We start from the raw sequence: 13888 nt of genomic DNA on the forward strand, positions 1-13888 counted from the left end.
TTATGACCAAGAGGGCCTGACTCATGAGTTCAGAGCAGAGTACACGCCCTACTTCTGGATCCAGAGTGAGATGCCTTCTCTAGTTTGCCACCACATCCTCATATATAGATTAAAATAGAGCATGAATGCTGCTTGCTATAAATAACTTATACACTGTTACAAATTATATTAGCTGCGATATGATGCTGAAGGCTGAACGTATGGTAAGCATACCAAAATGTTCATTGATGTATTAATCAAAAGCATTCTGTTACAAATTTTAGTATTTGTAAATACTCTTGGCATGAGGCATGGCTCTTCCTTTGTCTGTGGTACTGCCAGCATTGCCCCTGTGGCCCTCATTCGGGTCATGACCCGAGTTTGGAAACCACTGGCCTATTAGGATGCACTAAACTACTAAATACAAGTACTATCCTGTGGCAGCCTCATTTACTGTGCAGCAACACACATGTAGACACTGACAGGGCTGGCTGGGTTACAAGAGTGCTTCAGTGCAGGGGATGCCAACTGGCTAGCCCCTCACTGACACATCTTTATGTCCCAGCCAGCCCCTCCACATCATGTTGAGCCAGGTCAGAGCAGGCCTGGGCTGTGAGCCTCACCCCTCAAGCTCCCTGCCAGCCAGGGCTGCTCCAACCTGGCTCAGTGTGCTGCAGTCCTGGGCACACATGTAAACACAAAGCCAAGGAATAAATTCTGGCATGATATGCGCTGGAGTTTATTGCTTCACATTAACTGCACATGTAGACGCATCCTCTGGGCATGTCCAGATGTGCAGGCTTGCATGGTTTGCCATGCCACAGACTTCTTTGTGGTGTCACAAACTGCACGCATTGTATTTTAAGCCATATGCAGTGCTGCTAATTTGCAGCCTGCAAAGCACGTGAAAATAGTGTGTGCTGGGACAAATGCAGAGACGGGGGAGAAGGCAGCCCACGGATACCTGCTCTGCCATCTCCGCACACAGTGGAACCCCTGCACTGAGGTACAGGAAGACCGGGGAGCATCAACCCAGGATACCTGCTCCCCTGTCTTGCAGCACACTGTGCCTCACTGTAGGGGCTCTACAGCATACTCCCTGTCCCACTCCCTGGCTGGCTGGGGTGCAGAATGCCTCAGCGCAGGGGCTGCCTGCCAGCTAGCCCCATGCTGAGGCACCCTGTGCCTCAGCCAGCCCCTGTCTACAGCACATGGAACGTGGCCAGAATCAAGGAGGAGCTGGGCATGGCATGCAATGAAGGACATGTGGAGGGGCATGCACTGTGACACCAAGTAGGGGCATTGATTTATGCCGCTACTATTTGTGCTGATGCAAGTGCACACCCCTGCCTGCCTGGACATGGCCTTTGTGGGTTAAATGTTGGATTTACTCACACAGATAATGAGAGACAAAAACTGACCCTTCTAAATAAAAATTCAAAAAACTGCACTCACTTGAGGTTGGGTCTTTAAGGATTTTTCATATGTTGGAAACAAAGGAAGACAGGCACTGGGCAGAACTTGCAATGCCAGAGCCCCTACAAATGTGTAAATAGTCTTGGAAAGGTTTTTAGAACAACCAGTGTATTACTGCACTCTGGGTGCTAACTGTACATGTGGGACATAAAATTGCTTCCTCCTATTTCCTTTGGGTCTAGCATTTTATACAAGTATGAATGAGCTAAATTTGTAGGTTCTGTTTCTGCCAACAGTTTGAGTGGAAATTGTCTTCATGTGTGCATGCATTTGGGGGACTCCAGAACATAGTTTTTTGAGATCTTTGAGCAGGACATCATTCATCCTGGTTGAGTCAATGTTTGAACAGTAGTGCAGACTGTAGAAATTCTCTTTATGCTTCAAATGGTGCTAAAGGTTGAGTTTGCCCACAGGTTGGTGCAGCAGCTGTTGAAAGCAAGAGCAAGGGGTCACACTGCAGCCCAACACTATAGGACATCTCCATACCCTGTCCGTACAGTACTCTGCCTGAATGGGCTTTATGCAGCTGGAATGAATTTCTTCCATAGGGTGAGACCTCCGTGACACATGAAAGACCCAGAATTTAGTAGGAATGCTGGAATACTGCTTCACATCAGGGTCATCTATGCACTCTGATCACATGATGGGAAGATTTCTCTTTCTTAATCCATGCTGGTCCTTTGTGCAAAGCATATTGCATTTAGCTGTGTGTGATGGGCTAAGCTTTCACAGTTAGACTACAGTAATAGCTGACTTCATTTGCTGATTCTTCCAGCTGTACCATAACTGAAGCAGCTTCTCCTTTAAGCAGTTTGCAAGCTACTTGCTTTCTTTCTTGCTTTGGAGATGTGAAACCTGAGTTTTCAGCCTCATCCCATTTCTTGTGGTTAATTGTATCCTGTGAGCCTGTCTGCTGAACTCTGGATATGTATTTTATTATCGTTCTTTAGAGACAAAAATGCATTTCCAGAGGGCAGCAAAAAGCACCTTAGACAGTAAAATACAGCACATGTGAACTCTAATTTATTTTGCAAAAGTAAAAAAAATAAAAAAAGGAAAGGAGGGGGGGCATTTGAAATATTTCACTTTCCAGCTGGCTTTTTTATACTCTCTGAAAGGATCAGACCTACATATTATAAACAACTTCTCTACCCACTCAAAATCTGCAAATGCAAAAGCAGGAATCAAAACAGTGGCCTTCTGCCAGTATCCTCACAATGGTGCAAATTGCTTTGTCAGTATCAGGCTGGCTGCACTGGGTAACTTCTGCCAGAGTTTAATACAAAAGGCTTCCTGAGCCAGGAAGATAGGACAGCCTATGAAAGCTTGAATCAACATTTTGGTAGCCTCATGTTACTGGGCTGCTTTTGTGATACTATGCATCTGCTATAGTCATTTCCCAATTCCCAGCTTCGTTTTTTAAATCCTTTCTGATCAGATTACATACAATTAAATTACTTCACTGAACAAATCATGTTCATAAATTTGCCTTATTGATTGTCCAGAACAGTGCTTCAAGAACACAGCATGCTGCATGGCTCCTGTACAGCTCTGCAGTACAATAAGATGATTTATTTTAATGGGTGACCTATTTATGATGGAAAAAACAAATCTAATTTCAATTACTGGTCTAATTAGAGTGACTCATGAAAACTGGAGCTTATGCTTTGTATAGGTCAAAGAAACAATGATGAATGATTATTCTTTGTAATGTAGTCTTGTTCTATTTATAATTTACAAGTAAAATAATATATTTTATTTAGTGTTTGTTGGTGATAAATTTTCAGGACGATATGACACATAATTTGTTACTCTTATATTTTTTGAGAAGTCTACATATGAAACATCAGTATCCTGGTCTGTGAATGATATGGGGTTTGACTCTGATAAACACTATAAAGGGTGGAAGAAGACAGTCTAGCAAATGAGGCCTATGTTCATGAGAAGACATTTCAGGTAATTGTGTTTGGAATCCAATTCAAGTGAAGTCCAGCAGGAAGCAGAAATGGGTTCTGAAAGATAATTGCTCTAAAATAGGCTAGCGTGGACTCTGGCAACCATGTGAGGTGCCACCAACCAAAATAATGTGACCCTACGGAACAAGATACATCATGACTTATGGGCACTCTTGTTTAAGTCCTAATGACATGGACTCCTAAACTGGCATATCTGTCAATTTGCTAATACTTCACTTCCTAATGCTGAAACTAGCACTACCCCAAATCCTATAAAACAGATCACAATCTCTCTCACTACTTCAAGCTCCCTTCCATAAACTAAATGAGGAACTCGTCAAAGAAGTGGCAATTGATATAGGTTTGTTACTGGGACCAGTTTCTGTGCAGGCATGCAAAGTGAAAAAGACCAAGGGGTCTACATTTGTCTGGACCTCTCTGCCCACTGCAGTGGCCCCTTCATTACAGTGACAGCCTCTGCTGTAGCAGCGTCCTCTGTAGGAAACCCCTTGAAGGAAAACATATATTATATGTGCTGAAGCCACAGGTAAGTCTCCTTTTATGCAGAAGACCTTTGGTATCTCTGAGATACCAATGCTTTATACAAATGCTTTAAGGTGCTCTCATGGAAATGATACAGATCAGTCTAAGCCTCAGTTCAATGTTGTATCAAGACTGTATCTACACTGCACAGGGTAGCAGCACAATGAGACATCCATTACTTGTTCTGCATGTACTAATTCCCATTCATTACACAATTGTCTGCTTAAGAAATTTGTCAAATAATCACAGCTGAAGAAAAAGAAAATCTGCTTTCTCCCCCCAAATTCCTTCAGCTGAATTATACAATGTTCCCAGAAGACACATGGTTTCGGTATTAAATATGAGGTTTAAGGATTTTTCTTTTCCTGATACAGAAAATTTAATAATTGAGCAGTACCTGGAGGCCCATTTCTGGGATGACATTTAAATTTGCATTTTATTGTAGAAGGCATTTTCCCTATGTCCAAAAAAAATTCCCTTTCAGGAACATTAATCAGCTTAAAGTTAGTAAGCATGTTTAAACTAGGTGTTTCCATATACCACAGCATTTCTTTAAAAAGTTGTTCCAAGCCTGATCCTCTTAAACCTTTATGAGATTTGTGAAAGGTAATTGTCATTTCCCCCCGTTTTTAATATCTTTTTTCTTTTCCTGTTACCTGTCTACCTATTTGATTTGGTCATGAATGAAAGTACAAGTACTGAAACAACAAAGGAAATGGCTGCCATTATACTTAAGAGGCCGCTGGGACCAGAAGCAACCATGAATCCTGCAGCCTATTCATATGGGGTTTTTTCCCCAACTAAACTATGAATAAATTAAAAGTTTGAATTTTTAAGAGAATTGCATAAGATAAAGATCAGAGTCCCACCAAAGTCAATGGGAGTCTGTTGAATCATTTCAGTGGGCTTTGGATTAGTCCCTCCATGCTTATTGTGAAAAGGTATACTATCAAGACATTTATCAAATGTATAAATATTGGAACAAACAGGTGCATATAAAACTTGACTTTCACTCAGCCAAATAGGAGCATGCTGCCTGATACCTGGAATGAATTGTTCTGGGGAAACTGCGATTAAATTTAGAATAAAATTTCAGTGATAAGGAAATCTTATAAAACAGCTTCACTGATCTTAACCTTGACAATAAGATCTCCTTTTGTCTGTACGCCTCCTTAATATCAATGGCAGATCTACACATAGGGCACACATGTAGCCTAATTAGCTTCACAGTAAAGTCTCAGCATCCACACATGTAGACGTATATGCATTTGTATGTATGTCTCTGTATGTCTCAGTTTCTACACACGTAGACGTGTATAAATACAAGTACTGACCTATGGCGGCATTCTTTAATGTGCAGTAATGCATGTACCCATAGAAATCAAGACAAAAAATATTTTGTGATTTTGATGTCATTTGGGCTTACAGAGCAGTTTTCTGGGAATATAGATATATGTTATATGAGGCTTCCCGAGTACTTGAATAAAGCTCAGTATGAAACTTTATAAACTCAGGATTAAACATGTTGCTGACCTGCTGGCCATATTTAGTACAAAATCATAGAAAATAAATAGCATGAAAAGCTAACAGAAGCCAAGCTATGATCAACTGGGTAGTCAAAGGTTCGTGGGCAGGACAAATACCTCTGGTTTAGCATCCTGCAAACTATTAATTTCTCGTCTACTTTGAAACTCCATTCAGCCTTCGCTCAGTTAGCGGGGACTCAATTTTAATACATCATCAGTTGTCTAACTAGTTTCCCCTCTGATTCACTGATTCTTGTAACAACATAAATTGGTACTCAGCCCCTTTTATACTTTTAAAAATATGATTCCCGCCCATCATCAATGATAGGGCCAAATGAGATCTTTCCACCCTTTCTGTTCCTTCCTGTAGTCTAATATTTGCCAAGTGTTTGGCCAAATCTGCTTAGCTTGTGCTCATAGCAACCTCAGGTTTCCTGGTGATCTCCTGTCCCACTAATAGATCACTTAGGTTCCAAAATTTGGCCAGATCAGAAGTTTTATATCTGTCTAGAATGTTTCAAACATGTTCAGTTCCAAGAATGCTATGATCGACACTGGGCATTCATTTAAAATAAGTGCATCAGACTTAATTCACCAATGTATTAGTTCCATTTTATGGTGATGTAACTCAATTGATTTATATTGCATGAGCATAAAAGTGGAGTAATGTAATATTGAACGAGGTTCAGGCACTACAAACAGATTGAAAACAGTCAGCATTTCTTGTTCAGAATTCCAGGCCCCCAATATAGACTCACTGAAGTAAATAGGATCAGTCCATTGACTTTAGTGGGAACTGGGTTGGGTCCTCAGTAATAGAGGTGCACCAGAACTTCATGGGGAAAGCCTACTCTAACTCATCACAAATCTCAGTTCAGCAAGTCAAATTCATATTTCTTTAGAAGTCAATGTCAACAATTACACTGACTCATATTGTAATGAGAGACCAAGATTTGACATATAGCATGAACAAGGAAAGATACATCATTAGAAGAGAGAGCAGAATAAAGTTAAAATACTTATCGGACTGTTATAATTGGTTAAAATGAAGCCTTGCCTTCGTCTTCAGCCAGGATTAGGTTGTTTTGTTTTGTTAGTCCAGTCTAATTATAATACATTACACATTCTAATATAAATAATAAGCTATGTGGAATCCCTTCAGCAGCTAGAAAAATAATACAGAAACAAATCATAAAAGACATCACTTAATATATGAGGCACAGTTTTAAAGGTTGATTAACAGGTTCTATTTGAGTCAATTTTTCAACCCCTGTTTAGTCTCTTCAGTCTATACACGTGCTCCGGGGTGGAGTGGGGGTGCTTTAATTAGAGCGGCTCTGAGAGGTGCTTTAATTAAAGTGTCTGCAGGGTCACATGTATTCAGCGTCCTGTGCTTCAAAATAGCAGTGGGGGCACTTTAACTAAAGTTCATTCATTGAGCTTTAGTTAAAGTAGCCTTGCTACCATTTTGAAACACAGGGACACTGAATATATGTGCTGCAGAGGTGGCAGACTCACAGCACACTTGATTCATCGAGTCTGCTCCCATGTGTGCTAATTAGCATGCATCAGAGCAGAGCTTTGACATGTGTATAGATGCCTCATGTTTTCAGAAGTATTACCACACAGCAATTTGCACTCTAAACAAAAGAAGCTATTGAGTGCTGCCTACTTTTGAATATCTACTCTACAATGCTTTTGTATAATTAATCTTATTTTATATATTTATCTCCCCTGCTGCCTCATCCATTTGATCATGGGCAACAGGTGCTGTTGAGAAAAACTTTTACCTCACGTGCAAATTAAATTAAAATCCCTACACCTTGCATTGCATTTTATCTAGTAGATAGAAGTAATCATAACAAATCAAGATCCCTTCCTTAGAAGTCAACTTTTCCTTATATTCCCCACTCAGGTTCACATCTATTCTTTGCAACTCTTCTATTCAAATTATATTTCCCTATGCTGTTTGTGGAAGTTTTCATCTTAAACTAGTTTTTATAGGTATCCAATCCAGAGATGACTGATGGGCAATTATGCACTGTCTTCATTCAATCATAATTTCATCAACATGTTATTGGGCTATATTGAGTATTACATTAGAGTGGAATTTTGGACCACATCTTCAATGTACTTACTGTGCATGCACAGCCCATGTTAATGCACGCACTAGAAATACAAAAACAAGGCAGGCATGCTGATGAATGTTATTTATCTGGAAGCATTTAAGGAAAAAAAAAAGATATTGTGCAAAGTTAGATTGTGCATTAGAGGCACAGTCAGTGTCAGGTCATTATAGAATGTGTCTCTCAACTCCCGTACCATGCAAAGACTATCTGCTACTTATTATATACCTTCAGAGAAGACAGGCAGCTGTTTGCTTTTGTGCTGGATTTACTCTCACCTAATTTAAAAACAGATGGAACCATGACTCATCATTACCAAAATACTTTAAAGGCACTAATTGTGAATAGGAACTGAGAACTCCTTGGGCATCACTGACCACTAGGAGTAGACCCAACTATGGAAGTTACATAGAGTCCAAGGATAGTGCAGGTGTTTACATGACCTTTAATCTTCACTTGCCATTACATGTTCTTGTATTGGTCAGGAGCAGAGTAGTCTCACTTAGCAGCCTGGATCAGGCCCTCATGGGGTTAGTTTGCGGCCTTCAAGCTCCCACCTGGCTGCTGCTTCTCCCGTTGTCCCACAACGCTGCACAGAAGGGGTGCCTTGTGCAGTACGGGGAGGAGGGAGGCACCCATATGCTTGGGGCAGTAAAGGGTGGGGGAAGTGCCCACATGCTGGGTGTGGCAGAGGTGTGCCCAGGGGGGTCATGGCTTGTGTTAGTCTAGCCTCTGTGGCAAGCAGTCCCCAGCTGCTAAGAAACTGGTTGGCCACAGTCAAGAGTACAGCCCAGCACAAATTGGTTCCATTCACATTTAATTAATAATTTTTATCTCAATTGTGTTTTTCTCCTCAAAAGATGGGTTTCAGCCACGGTGAATTAAACATCAAATACAGGTTTATAGTATAAGTTATGATTATGAACAGCTCTGGGTAGGTTGCTTTATGGAATATCTTTTTTTTCTCTTCATAAATTATTCATAGACATTTTGGGCACATCCAGATGAGCATGTGTGACCACCGGGCTTTCCACAGCTGCCCTAGGGCAGCTCTGATCCCCTAGCAGTTGTCTCCGCCCCTTCCGGGCCTGTTTGTCGCCGGGGTAGTTCTTCCTCCCACACTGCCAACCCTGTTCTCACCCGCCACGACTTGATGTTCCCCAGTGGGCGGGGCTAGTTTGCGGGTCCTTTGGTGGCCCGGGCTAGGCCTGATGGTTGCTCACGGGGCTCTGCCACCCCTACACCCCGGCCTCATGCCACCTTCGATGCATCGCCATCTCGTTGCCCGTGGTTGTCCCCGCAGGCCTTGGCCGCCATTCTAGGTCTCAGGGCCAAATACAGGGGACACTACTAACCCTGTAGTGTCATATGCCCTAACCCTATCCTGTGAGGGACCTTTGCCATCACCTCTATTGAAGTCTCACTACAAGCCCCACCACAGTGCACACCTCTGGGCTCTGTTCCTCTAAGTCAGGGACACTGGAGTCCCTACTACTCCTAACTGACCCACCACCAGCTCCCCATCCCTAGACTGTTACGGGTGGGGAGGTCACTCCCTTCTAACAGCTACTTAGTGCCCATCTCGGACCCTTCCGTCAATGTCTGCAGGTCCTGGCGGCTATCCTGCCCTGATTACCCTCCTGTTGGGTTGTCCTCAGCTCTTCGCCACTTCTTCGGTGTCCTCCATGCCCGCCGTCCCAACACTCACTTCAGGATCCCGCGGTGCTCCCGGGATTGCTCCTGTCTTCCCTCATTTGGTTGGCCCATCGCTCCTCTGGAGATCAGCTGATATCCTGGTTGCAGTGCCTCCCTCCTCGGCCACCAACCCCTCCGACTCGCTGGATCTTTGGAGGCTTGCCTGCGGAGCCCACTCTGCTGCTGGCACTGGCTGCATCCTCGTCTCTGGGTTAACCGCCCCCCCTGGAGCAGCAACCACCATTTTTAACTCTGATGGCCAGTGTCTGATGCTGGCATCACCGGCCGGCTGCAGCTGTACAAAGAGGTGGCTAACAAGCCGCGCAGGTTCCTCTTCCTGCTCTGCATGGCTTTCGTCCTGGGCTGCAGGTAAGTGTCCCGCATTACCATGGCCCCCAGGACAGCATGGACAAGCTGTTTGAAGCAGCATTCCCTCTAAGCTGTGTGGTGTGCATGGATGCACAAGCACGTTCATACTGCGCTGCCAGGTGCGCCTGTGTGGCCATTCATGCTGCGCAGCTTAGAGGGAACGGTTGTTTGAAGTGTCATAAACAGCATGCAGTGCATATGCAACCATTTGCCACACTTCTGATTTGCAGCACGGCACCAAAATTTGACACTGGGAGATCCCAGTGCCATAAAAACTTCCACAAAAAAAGGCAGTGCGGCACATATGGCAGAAGTGTGAACCACCAGAAATGGAGCCCGGCCATCCAGAGTCATGCTCTCTGTACTAACCAGGCTCTGTGCATCCAGATCAGTGCCACTGCTGCCCTGGGAGATACCAAGGACTCCAAAGAAAGGCGTCTGGGGCCAGCATAGGTTATGGTCCCAGGCTCTCATACCTTACCCAGGATAACGTGGCACGTGCAAGGACAAGCCCTGGGACACAAAGCAGTGGGACAATATGTGCTGCTGCTATTTGTGCCAAGTCAAATGCACGCCCTTGCATGTGGGCACTTACCCTTTAATTTCTCTTTTTCAAAAAAAAAAAAAATCTCCCAGTTACTGAGTTACCATTGTGTGCCTTGCTGCCATGAGGACAGACATCTTGATGGATCCTGACTATTGCTCAGTACTTTGCTTAGCATTAGGGCTGTGTGAGGCTTTGGACTGTGCTTCAGATCCGGAGAAGCTTTGGACACTTCAGCGTCCGAAGCAGCATGTCCGGATCAAAGCGCTGGCTTCTTTAAGCTTTCCAAAGCGGTTCAGCGCTTCTGAACCGCTTTGGAAAAGCTCCAGAGCCGCTTCGGAGATCCCGCCAAAGATATAATGGGGAATCAATGAAATATCTATAACTTTGTTGTTTTTTGTGTGATTTGGATGAAACTTAAAGGGGTGGTAGCCTCTCCTGAGAGCATGAAGTCTGCCAAGTTTCAAGGGGTTTGGGAGGAAATGCACCCCAAATTCCTGAAAGTGAAAATCATGTCACACATATGTGTTATGCCACAGGGGGGTGAAAACTGCAGGGCTGATGGCCCCTGATGAGGCCATGAAGCCTGCCAAGTTTCAGGAAAATTGCTGTAGAGGTATGGGAGGAACTGCACCCCAAATTCTTGAAAGCAAAACTCATGTCATGTGTATGTGTTACACCACAGTGGAGTTAAAACTGCAGGGGAGGTAGCCCCTGCTGAGGTCACAAAGCCTGCCAAGTTTCAAGAAAAAAGGTGCAGGGATTTGGGGGGAGCTGCATCTCAAGCTGCAAACAAGCAAAACATGTGACATGGGTGACACTGTGTGTGTTAAGGCGCAGCAGGGTGAAAGCTGCAAGGACGGTGGCCCCTGCTGTGGCCATGAAGCCTGCCAGCTGTCAAGGAGATAGGTGCAGGGGTTCTGGGTTCTAGGGTCCAGCACCCCTAGCTGCTGACAGGCAAAACTCATGAGATGGGTGCTTGTGCAACTGACTGTCTCTATCTTGGGGCAGTTGATTGTCTGTCTTGATTATTTCCTCTCCTTAGTCTGTGGTTTTGTAGGTGTGAATTAGGTGTTAACACATTAATTAGCAAGGATTAACACCTACAAAACCACAGACTAAGAAGAGGAAATAATCAATACAGACAATCAACTGCCCCAAGACAGGACAGTCAGTTGCACAAGCAGCCATGTCACAAGTTTTGTCTGTCAGCAGCTAGAGGTGCAAGGCATCACAGGCCCATCACATTCCCATGGATAGGGGTGCCCAGGCCACCACAGACCCATCATGCTCCCATGGATGGGGGGCCCCAGAACTAAGAACCCCCTGCACCTATCTCCTCTACAGGTGGCAGGTTATGTGGTCGCAGCAGGGGCTACCATCCCTGCAGCTTTCACCTTGTTGCGCCTTAACACATATAATGTCACCCATGTCACAAGTTTTGCTTTTCGGCAGCTTGAGGTGAAGTTCCCTGCAAACCCCTGCACCGATCTTCTTGAAAATTGGTAGGCTTTGTGGCCACATCAGGGGCCACCACCTCCGCAGTTTTCACCCCCCTGTGATGTAACACATACACATGACATGAGTTTTGCTTTCAGAAATTTGGGGTGCAGTTCCCCCCAAACCCCTGAACCAATCTTCTTGAAACTTGGAAAACTTCGTGGTTTCAGCAGAGGCTACCATCCCTGCAAGATTCATCCAAATCAGACAAAAAAACAAGTTATAGATATTTCATTGATTCCCCATTATACCCTATGGCTGAATCTCCAAGGCGGCTCCAAAGCTTCAGAGGTGCTTTGGCCAAATCAAAGTGGGAACCTAGTCCGTAGCTCCGGATCAGATCCCTGGCATCCAAAGTGGCCAGATCTGAAGCTGGATTGAATAGCTGCCTACTCGCACTGGCCTACTTACCATCTCTACCACTTAAACAATATTGCCAACCCCTAGTACTCAAAACTCATGAGTCAGACCACCAACATTATAAGTTTGGATTAAAAAATGATGACAGTATACATTATAAAAATGATGAATAAATATATTCCAAGTTCTTTTTATTTGGCTTCTGGTTTCTGAGCTTGTTGGGGTAGTGAGGTCACATTTTCCTCCTGGTTAGAAACTTCAGAGGCTTTCTATTTTGCTGTGTCCCATTTTGGTTTCCTTTTTATGAAAGCTGAGATTCTCCTGTGTTTCCATTACTTATGCACTGAGTTTTAAGAAAGTTGCCAAATAAACAATAAAACAGTGAAAGGAGTCAGTATTTAGTAAGATGGTCAATGGTTATTTTGTAAAGGAAATAAACTTCAGGTACATGGATACTGATTGCATGTTCTAAGATCATGCTATTAAACAATAAAGAATACACAAAGGAGTAGGTTTCAAATGTGTCAATAGTTGTATGGTAGAGTATTCATATCACTTTATTCTGTGATGAATAAATACAGTTATTAGTGATAAGCAAACAGATAAATGAATTTCACCAGGCAAAAATAAGGCAGATTTTTTTTCTTTGTTTCTTTCATGTTTTTTACCTTGGACTTTTTATACTATTGGCTGTCTATACGTGTGCTCCAATACATTCTAATTGGAACCCATCAGAGCAGACTCAATTACTCAAGTCTGCTCCGTGTTCTAATTAGAATGCTTTAGCATTGCCACAGTGTTATGTATATTAAGTCCCCCTCATTTCAAAATGGCCATAGGGGCACTTTAACTAAAGCTCATTGAATGATCTTTAGTTAAAGCATCCTTCAGATATTTTTAAATGTGCAGGGGTTTCTATGGACACTCAGTCAATATCTCATAGGCTAAGTACAGACATTCAGAAAGCCCAAGCCAGAATCAATCCAATAGCTGAAAGGGATCTTGGAGTCATTGCTGACTCCAGGATGGACATGAGCCACAAATGTGAGGAAGCATTCAGTAAGGCTAACTGCACCTTGTTGTGCATCTACAGATGCATCACAAGTAGGTCCAGGGAGGTGATCCTTCCCCTCTATGTGGTGCTGGTCAGGCCATAGCTGGAGTACTACATCCAGTTGTGGATGCCGCACTTCAAGGGGGATGTGGCTAATCTTGAGAGGGTCCAGAGGACAGCCACTAGCATGGTCAGGAGGCAGCAGCCCAGGCCCTATGAAGATAGACTAAAGGTTCTAAATCTATTCAGCCTCCACAAGAGAAGATGAATAGGGGATCTGGTGTCTGTCTATAAACTCACTAGGGGGGACCAGCGGGAAATAGGTGAGGCTCTGTTCTCCCAGGCACCACCTGTGATAACAAGGAATAACAGCTGCAAATTGATTGAGAGCAGGTTTAGGCTTGATATCAGGAGGCATTACTTTACAGTTAGGGCTGCCAGGCTTTGTAATGGGCTCCCAAGGGAGGTGGTGCTTTCCTCTACCTTAGGCATCTTCAAGAGGAGGTTGGATAGATATTTGGCTGGGGTGTTATGATCCCAACACTCATTACTGCCCAGGGCAGGGGGTCAGACTTGATGATCTGTTCAGGTCCTTTCTGACCTTAGAAACTATGAAACAATCTACACAGGTTTCTCCAAACTGCATAGCTTGGATCAAGAGTGAACAGAAGTCACATTCACTCTTCAGTTGGGGGTGGGGAATGCAGATACCTACCCTGGTCAAGGCTAGAAGGTGTGTTTGTGGGGGCGGGGGGGGGGGG

This window comes from Gavialis gangeticus, unplaced genomic scaffold, assembly GCF_001723915.1.
Source record: "Gavialis gangeticus isolate Ggan-Ray unplaced genomic scaffold, GavGan_comp1, whole genome shotgun sequence".
Classification (NCBI taxonomy): Eukaryota; Metazoa; Chordata; order Crocodylia; family Gavialidae; genus Gavialis; species Gavialis gangeticus.